Source organism: Peromyscus californicus, unplaced genomic scaffold, assembly GCF_007827085.1.
Source record: "Peromyscus californicus insignis strain IS unplaced genomic scaffold, ASM782708v3 Scaffold_24__1_contigs__length_46423439, whole genome shotgun sequence".
Lineage (NCBI taxonomy): Eukaryota > Metazoa > Chordata > Mammalia > Rodentia > Cricetidae > Peromyscus > Peromyscus californicus.
The window spans coordinates 28,112,437-28,122,605 of NW_026294535.1; the positions used below are offsets into that span (position 1 = coordinate 28,112,437).

General features: G+C 41.9%; 1 pseudogene; it reads left to right on the forward strand.

Moving 5' to 3' along the window:
- The first annotated feature begins 6,386 nt into the window (after window positions 1–6,386).
- LOC128119547 (thioredoxin-like protein 4A) lies at window positions 6,387–9,738 on the forward strand (annotated as a pseudogene).
- The last annotated feature ends 431 nt before the right edge of the window (window positions 9,739–10,169 follow it).

The following is a 10,169-nucleotide window of genomic DNA, read 5'->3' on the forward strand; positions in this document are numbered from 1 at the left end:
TGAGGAAGAGGCATCAGGGTCCTCTCTCTGGAAATATGGAAGAGTGACATCAGCCAGACGGCAGGAGGGGACATTGCAACATCCGCTCCTGGTGCAAGCAGCAGTTTGAGCTATTGGTGTGACCTGATTTAGACCCGTGCTCTAAGTGGGCAAGTAAAGATAGGAACTAAGGAACCAATTCAATATTTATTTTCTTAGTCATCCATCCTTAGGAACCAGTAAATAATTACTAAGCAATTAATAACATGGCGTTCACATACAAAAAAAATACCTTCAAAGACACAAGGGTGAGAGATCTTGGATACAACAAATAAATGAAACTGCACTGGAGAGTAGGTAGAGAGGGGGTCACTCTACCTACAGCAGCACCCCCACACCCTCTCCAAGCCTCAGCAGCACAGCACAGCAGAACAAGATACCCTCCCACCTGGGAAAGGAGAATAAAGTGAGCACTTAACATTGCTGTGAACTGGGGCTCCTGACTCTTCTCCCATGACCCCAGGCACCAGACAGAGACACAGACAGAAGCCCTTGGCCAGCCCTTAAGGTACAGACCATAGGCATGCTCAGTACCTGGCTGGCCCATTGGCCTCAGGCACCATGCTCTCCCCCACAGACCTCGACTAGGAAAAATTCAGACTCCACCTCCACCCTGATGCTAGGCTGGCAGCCACAGACTCCAGCTTTAAGATAGTCCCTGTCACTCTGGACAATATGCTGGCTCCGTGGGCCCAGATATCAAGTCCTTCCCAGATCCAAGCATGTTCCAGATACTAACTAGCTAGGTCTAGGGCCATGGGTTTCAGTGAGATCAGAAGCCAGTTCTACCCAAACAAATAGTTGAAGCCACCTTGGAAGATCCCAGGGTCAGTTTGACCACCATGGACCCAAAGACCAGAATGACCATTCTAGCCCAGCTATTACAGACCAACCTAAGACCCAAGCCTGGCCCTGATGATTCAGGTGACAAACCTATTCTGGCAACAGGGAAGTCACCATGAACAGGGTTCAATGATTACTTTGGTTATAAGTTGGTGTTTGAGAATCTGCTTGGATACTCTTATGAATCCGTACTTTAGAGGGTACTGGATGGAGCCAGGCCATAAGTTATCTCACTTGCTCACTCAGGCAGGTATCAGAACAGCTTGCCCCAAACAAACTCATCATAGACTCTTCAGATCTGTGAAGGATGTTCACTATCAAAACAAGTCTCTAAGACCGCTGGGTGTCTTCACATATGCAGACACCAATTCATGGCAATCTTGTTCTCTGTGAACCTGGAAGGCATGATACTATGACCAGCCAGACCAAAAACCCCACACAAAGACAACAAATTCTGTTTGCTGTCACTGGGACATAAAATTTTTGGAAAAGAATTTAAACCAATCTTATGAGATTACTACAGTAACAGAGAGTACCATGGTTTCCAAGGATTTGGGGAGACATTAATGCAAAGGCGTAACTTTATAGTTACAGAATAAATACATTCTAAAGACCTAATGTACACTGACATCATTATTGTTAATGACTATGTATTGCATACTTGATAGATGCTGAGAGAGCTCAAATGTTCTTACCACACGAACAAATGTAACTAGGTGAGGTGATGGATAACTTATCTATTGAACTTGGTAACTACTTAACAATGCATACACATATCAAACACATATTGTATACCATAAATACATATAATATTTATCGGTCAATAGTACCTCAGTCATGATAGAGGCATGACGTGCTTTGTCATGACATTTATCACATTTCTTAAAATTCTTTCCAAATTTTGATTTTTTTATGGCTGGGCATGGTAGCACAATGCCTTTATTTCCAGCACTCAGGGGCAAGAAGTTATCTGTGAGCTTGAAGCCTATCTGGTCTACATATCAAATTCCAGGACAGTCAGAGCTACAAAGAGAAACCCTGTCTCAAAATATTAAAAAAAAAATATGAAAAAAACTCATTATACAAATACTATTTCCAAATAGCTGCTTCTTACAGCAAACAAATGAACCCAAGACCCAAGGTAGACTACACTGAGATTCACTACTAAAAATAAGTCTAGGTTATATGTTCAATTAGATATTACTCATTTTAAGAAACATGTCTATAAATTTGCATCATTTTTAAAAGATTATACATATACATAATCAAAATGTAAAAACCAAAAATGTCTAAGTTAAAAAAAAACCTCTTTCCTTATAAATAACCACATTTCAATGAATGTCTTTCTAAAAAGATAGAGTTTTACATAAATGGAATTGAACTTTGGCACTTTCCACTTTTTTTTTTCACTCAACAGCATGTTACAAATATCCTTCCATGCCAGTAAATATTGAATGTCACTAAGTAAATGAAGTGAATCAAATATTTGTATGTATAATTTAATCAGTCTCCTACTGATGGATTTTGGGAAATCTCCATTTTTCTAAATTAAAAACAGATTTATAAAAAAAAGATTTATGTATTTAAATCTTATTCTGATGTGAGTATCTTGACAGGGGAAATACCTAAAATCATTTTTTTTCCCCGGTTGTTGTAATATGTTTCAGAATGGTCCGTGGATTTATGACATCCTTCCATTGATTTACTGCTCGATTCTGAATATGACTCCTAAAACAGCATTCCTTGATCATCTAAACACATTTTTTCTTTATTTTCTCTTCTGTTTTTCTCGTTTAACTACAAGGGTCTTTGAAAATTGAAATAAAAAATGCCCACAGGCCGGGCGGTGGTGGCGCACGCCTTTAATCCCAGCACTCGGGAGGCAGAGCCAGGCGGATCTCTGTGAGTTCGAGGCCAGCCTGGGCTACCAAGTGAGTTCCAGGAAAAGGCGCAAAGCTACACAGAGAAACCCTGTCTCGAAAAACCAAAAAAAAAAAAAAAAAAAAAAAAAAAAAAAAAAAAAAAAAAAAAAAAAATGCCCACAAAAATTATGATCAACCATTTTAAAATTCTATGTTAATTATGAAATGATATAGTCAGGTATGAAGAAAAAATAAAAATGGATTGCCTTCCCCACTAGCATTTAAAATTATTGCAATATAGGGAATTAAAGTACATTCATAATGAGAATACCCGTTTTTTCCTACTGATAATAGAAACTGAAAAATGGATTTTTAAAATCTAGCAGTATCGATTTTATTAAAAATATACAAACCATTAGTTATTATTCAGGACAAAACTGTTTCACCGAAGAGCAGAGAGGAACCTTCGTGATAAAACCCCAAGTGGTCCTGTCAAACCGGAGCTGCTCTGTCATCCCATCTAAGTTTATTTAAGATGGGAAGTTTGCAGTTTAAATAAAACAAAAATTCTGGCACTAGCCGCCTCTCCAACTCAGAAACCCCAGTCCCAGAGGGTTTGGAGTGAGGAAGAATGTATCTGTGGAAGAAGCAAAGCAAACCCTTCCCTCCAGATAGGCAAGATGGCTCCGTCTCCCACTCACAATCCTGCAGGAATCCAACAACAACAGCTCCACCCACCAGCATCCAGCCCCTCTGATAGCTGGGACTTCCAGGAATCTGTTTTGTCCAGAGCAGTTTTTGTAAATTCCTTTTGAAGACCAGTAGTGTATACTTTCACTAATTTCCACTTGAGGCTCCTAGGAAGACAGTGACTTGGACAGAATAATTCTGTCCACGAGCATTCAAGCCCTTCATTTCCTTTCCTTTGCCACAGACAATGCCGGAGGACTGCCTTCCTTGTCCTGGAAGTCATAGCTTACAGTATAGCCTTTTAGATTTCCTGTTGAAATAATCACCTTTTCAGTTGCATCATTTCAACATATATTAAACGATGGTCTCAACTTATCATAGAAAAGCAGAGTAGCTAAAGACAAGTGAATGGGGAAAAGGTGACAGGAAATGTCCCATCAGATAGCCTGGTCCAGCAGACTCTGCAGCGGTACTACTTGAACAGAGGCCAAGGAAATGAGAGGTTCGCCATAAAAATGTATGGAAAAACAGAGTAAAGTTCCAGGTGAGTCAACAGGAGGTAAGAATGAGAACCAGCAGGAGTTTGTAAGGAATTATTCCGCATGCTCCATGGGGAGCCATTTAAAGATAAGGAAAAAAAAATACAAAACTGAAGATGGTTGGATGAATAGAATTAGAAGAGAAAGTCAGCCCTGTATGTGTTAGATGTGTTCAGTTTGAAATGACACTCAGACATGATGGAGATGTCAGATGTTGGAGTCCAGCAAATATACCGAAAGCAATAAAACATAAAGCATGTGACATTATTTCAGGCTTGGGTGATTCCTTTAATTATCGATACCAAATGCCGTTCAGACACTTGAATCTTGTGTATGGTATTTCTGTCCATGACCTCTTCTGCCTACCTCAAACCCTTCCAGGAATGACTGTCTTGACACCACCCTCCGAAGCAGGCTTACTCCATGCCGAGACAATTCTGACCCGTACAAAATTCTACTTGATGATAATACACACTGGGCTCCTAACCAGTGTTAGCTTTATCCCTTGGACTCCTGCAAAGGTCATCGATGCAAGTGAGCAATTACACAAGGACACAAAAAGGCAATTTCAACTCCTTGCGAGAACTATTTCAAATATCTAAACTATTCTAAATTAGCTTGAGCTTGCCAAGAGGGAATGCAGCTATGAAGTAACGATAATTGGAGAGAAATCTGAGGATTCATATATCAACCAGATCTGGAAGGCCCTTTCAAAGTTAATGTTCTAACACTAACTGGTAAATATCTGTTTATAATGTGTTAATTAAATAGAAACTACATTCAATACTGGCTTGGGAAATGGATTGCTCTATAAAAGTATCGTGTGCTTGTTCTACAAAGCACAGTTATGGTGAGCCCCATTTTATCATTAACGTATTTTCAAGTCAGAAATAATATCATCTCCTTGGTTCCCTCCGGAGACAAAAACACAATTAAGAGTTATGATCCAGAAGGGGGATAGATTCTCTTGTTTGGCCCTGATTTCAAAGCGGTCATTCCTTTGGAAAGTTGGCAGTGGGTGGGGGTGGCAATTCTTCTTCCTTCTAGAATGGAGAGCCCTAGAGGCTTAACCTGGATCAAAAGTAGATAGGACTACACTTCCAAATGGACACACAAAATAAAATTAGACACGGGACCTGAGGGATGGCTCAGCAATTAAGAGTGTGTGCTGCTTTTGCAGAGGGCCTGAGTTCCAGTCCCAGCAGCTGGGTAGCTTACAGCCATCTCTAACTCTAGCTCAAAAGCATCTGGTGCCTGCAGCCTCTGGGGGAACATGCACTCACCTGCACAAACCCACCCACAGACACATAGACACTCATGTACATACATATTTTTAAAACTAAATAATAGTACTTAAAAGATGTAGTCAATTAGATTCTGCCGTGATGTTTTCAGGTTTCTCTCAGAGCTTTAACTGTTAGGGGATTCCTGTCAAATAACCTGCTTGTTCTTTTACAAATAGAATCAATGACATACTATGTGAGAATCGGCATTTATCCAGTCTTAAAAGGTCACCGTATTGGTTAGTCTGCTTGTTCCTGTGCAAAATGGACACAAAGCTCCTTGAGGAAAGAAAGGTTTAGTTTGCTCATGGTTCAGGAGTACACTCCACCATAGCAAACACGATGTGGTAGCAAAGAGTGATGCTGTTGGACCATGGTATCCCCTCACCCACACATACACATGACAAAAACTGAAGAAAAAGCCCATGAATTTGAAGAGAACAAGGGTGGGCTTATATGAGAGGATTTGGAAGGAGGAAAGGGAAAGGGGGAAATGATAAATTATAATATCAAACACTATCTAAAAGCAGTTTTTTAAAAAAAGGAGCAGAGAGAGATAAATGTCCTGTGTATTTTCTCTTTTCTGTTCAGTGTAGGACCACAGCACACGATACGGTTTCACCCATATTCTCAAAGGAAGAGGATGTCATAAAGCTTCAGTCAAAACTCTCTGGAAAAGCCCTCATGGACACACCAGAGGTTTGTCTCCTAGGTGGCTTTACATCCTATCAAGTTGGTGGCAAGATTAGCCAACACAGTTGCCAAAACCATAAAACTATATTTCATTAGTACTTAATTAACCGGAATCAACTGCATCCTTCAAATTTCCCATTTTAAGTAAACTATGATTTCTTGCATTTGTTGATATATTCATAAGCTCCTAATAGGCTTGTTACAGAGCCAGTCCCTGAGAAATTCATTTTTCTACCTCTTTGAAGGAAAAAAGAGACTGCAGAGTAGAGCGGCACTATTTTGTTAAAGAAGAAACTAGTGTGCCCATAACTACTGGGCTATCCTCTCAGAACTATAAAAAAAGGTCACTTTGGTAGTCACATGCTATGCATGATCACTTAACTGTGGAGACAGAATATGTTCCTGACAATTTTTCTATTACTACTTTAAAAATCGAAATGTACGGTAAGTTTCCTTGGTGTCTTATGTGATGTACTAAAACATAAAATAAGACAGTAGTTTCTTTGCTCTGACATGATATTTGACCCCACACTCGCTGCTATTTGTTGAGTTGATGATTTCAAAATGTAACAAGGTATTTGCCTCGTCACATCACTATATTTTACGACAGACAATAAAATTCTCAATTTTAAAAGTGCTGGAGGAGTGAAGCGATTGGAGTTGGATAGCCACGCCCATTTTCTTCCTCTTTCAATGGCTTCTGTAACTCAAATGGGACAGAAGAGATGGTTTGGGCGGGGTGGGGGGGGGTGAGGGGGGTGGGGGGGTCAGAAGGTGACATTGCTCTCACAGCTTTGAAAACACAGCAGCTGTTGCCCCAGAATTCCTCGGCCCTTCTACCCCAGTCAACAAGTCCTACCAGGACCACAGACCAAGCTCTAATCTCTTTAGCAAATCAGCATTCCATGTGGCCCCCGTGACCACACACTTGCTCTCTGTGGAGAAGCCCAAGCTTTTTAAATCACTAACATCAGAAATGGGTGGGACAGTCTTTTAGTTTTTATTTTTAATCCACGGAGAACACAATATGAATCATTTATAGAAGGGTTTTGCTTACCTCTCTACTTCAAACGAGAAGTCTGAAAAGCAAAACAAAAAACATTTCAAAGGCATCCTGGCGGGGAAGTCAAACTCTATCCAAAAGCTGAAGGAACCAGCTCTGTGGTGGTCCTCAAAACACACTGCTTGTTGACAAAATCGCCATGAGGCCAAAGCTTGAATTAAGGTTTCTCCTTCCCAGGTCCCAGCAAGTTCAAACAAAAAAGCAGGAGGAGGAAACACAAGGGTGATTCTCTTGGGTTGGAATCTGCATCTTTGTAGGCATCAGAACACTGCCTTCAAAAGAGATCACGCCGAGAAGTCCCACCGAGAAGTCCCAAACATGAAACAAATAAAATAATAACACGGAAGAACTTTCTGCTTCGGGCACACGAAGGTGGGATGGGGGTGGGGGCTGGGTTACTGACTTCATTCTTTTTTTTTTTTTTTCCTACCCCAGTCTCAAGACATTTCAAAAACAATCATCATCCTCACCTTGATTTCCTCCATGGTCAGACAGACAGACAGACAAGCACTTACTCAACGAGGCAATGCTGGCCACAGTCATCACATCCAAGTGATGTCAAGGGGGCTCTGATTCTGATTCAAGCGCAAAGCCTGGCTCCCATTTGTCTTCTGGTGCAGAGGATAGACTCATGGATATACGTGAAGTGAAAGCTGTGTGAATACATTGAGTTCACAGTAACAAAAAGGAGGAAGAATGGGTTATCACTTAACCAAACACAGAGGTGATGTTCTAAGGATTTGCTACGGAGTTGTTAAATTTGTGCTTCTAGAATCACAATGTTTTAGTTTGGATCCTAGGTAACTTTGACAAGACTGTCAAGTCTTTTAAAAACCATAGTTTGGACATCTATAAAATGTGGGTATTAAGCCATAAATGACGGCTCATTCCTGTTAATCCCAACACTCACAAGGCTGAGGCACTGCCATAAGCTCAAAGCCAGCTTGAGCTGAACTGTGAGCTCTATATAAACCCTGGGCTACAGAGTAAGACCTTATCTAAAAAAAAAAAAAAAAAATGTGAATAATAATAGTGCCCATCTCAAAGTTGTTATAAATATTAGGCAAGTGGAGTTCTTGATATATAGCGAGTTTTCAACCAACATTAGTTATTGTTACTAACAGATTATAGAATTATAGCACCCAGTGGAGATGGCACCAGTAGGAGAGACAGCCCAGCTTCAATGCAACAAACTGGCATAGAGCTGGCTTTGATGAACAATGCACATGTATATCAAACCACTCCGTAGAGTTGAAGGTGAAGAGCGGGTTAAATCTGTCTCTCATGACTGACAAGAGTCATGGAATTTTTTAAGAAGGCTATTATGGTGAGAGTAATAGCTGAAGATAAAAGAAACAATGTGAGATGGGATCTGGAAAATCCGATCTTCCATGAGTTCAAGAATGGCCACACCAGCCAAACTAGTGGAAACCCACGAACTGTGGACCAACAGCTGTGGAACCCCCATGGGACTGGGCTAGGCCCTCTGGATAGGCAGGACTGTTGTTTCACTTGAACTGTTTAGGGGGCCCCCAGGCAGGCAGGGGGATCGGGACCCGTCCCTGGTGCATGAACCAGCTTTTTGGAGCTTAGTGCCTATGGTGGGACACTTTGCGCAGCCTTGGTGCAGGGAGGAGGAGCTTGGACCTGCCTCAACTGAATGTACCAGGCTCTGCTGACTCCCCATGGGAGACCTTGCCTTGGAGGAGATGGGAATGGGGGATGGGTTGGGGGGGAAGACTCGGGGGAGGTGGGAGGAAGGAGAACAGGGGAATCTGTGGTTGGTATGTAAAATTAATAGAAAAATCTCTTAATAATAATAATAATAATAATAATAATAATAATAATAAAAGAATGGCCACAAATTGGCACCAGATACCTCAAGCTCATCATGCCAGGACATGGTTAACAGTAACTGCCAGGCAGATGCTATCCCCCTCTTGCAGAACAATGATCAGAGAGACTAGACTGATCAGGTAGAGGGACACTTGGACTGCAGAGATGTGAGCAGGTCCTAGATATACCCTAGATGGAGAGAATTCGGAAGTACTGTCCATACAGACTGTGGTAGACTGTGGCACGGAAGCTTGTAGCAGAGGTTCTCCCAAAATGCCCTTGGGTGCCTAGCCCTTCTCACCACTGCCTCAGCAAGCAGCAACACAGAGCGCAAGAAGTGTGCAAAAATTGGCCAAGTCCCACTGATGGCCACAAATATTATCCAGTGAGAACTGTAGGGGGGCATCATTCAAAGCAAAACCAAAAGAATACAGCCAAGGTCAGCGCACACACCAGGAGGCCCTGCTATGCCTGTGGTACTGTTGCTGTGGGGAGGACCAGACAGGCAGGCACATGGACCCACAGGATGCAGCTCTCTGCATGTGGTGGCTGACGATCCTTTTGAACATTACTGGGAACCCCACATGCATAAAAATAGAGAAGGTACAGCATCACTGAAAAGGTTAAACGTTTTGCACTTGTCTCAAGGATATTGCAGGGGTGCCTGACTTTAACAAAAAGTATGACTTGCACAATCCATGCACTGTCATGTTTTTCTTCAGGAACAAGTATATCATGATTGATTTGGGCTCTGGCAACAACAGCAAGATCAACTGAGCAGTGGAAGACAAGCAGAAGATGGTTGACATCATAGACTGCGCCGTGGTGTCTGCAAAGGCCAGGGCCCGGTGGCATCTCTCGAGGACTACTTTATAAAGTACAGATCCTGAGCACTGACCTCATAGGCTGTGCAAAGAACACCAGGAGCCTCTTCCGTGTATGTGTCAGCCCTTCATAGCCTTTGGGAAGGGCTGTGTAGCAGAATGAGGGTCTGAGGCTGTAGGATCCTTGAGACGGGGATTACAGGGCGAACTAGCTGAAGCAGATAAACATATGTTGAACTGCCAAAATTGGGCAGAAAGAGACACTCCAGCAACCTGACATGAAAACAGCAGCTTTTCTATACATCAGTAATGAACTTGCTGAGAAAAAAAAAGGAGGGGAGAGAATATCACATTCACAATAGCTTCAAGAAATACTTGGGGATGGGGAGCCTGGCAAGATGACTCAACCAATAAAGGTGATTGGTATGCAATCCTCGGAACCCATCGAAAGGTGGAGGAGAATACCAACCCCACCAGTGATCCTGATTTCCACATCC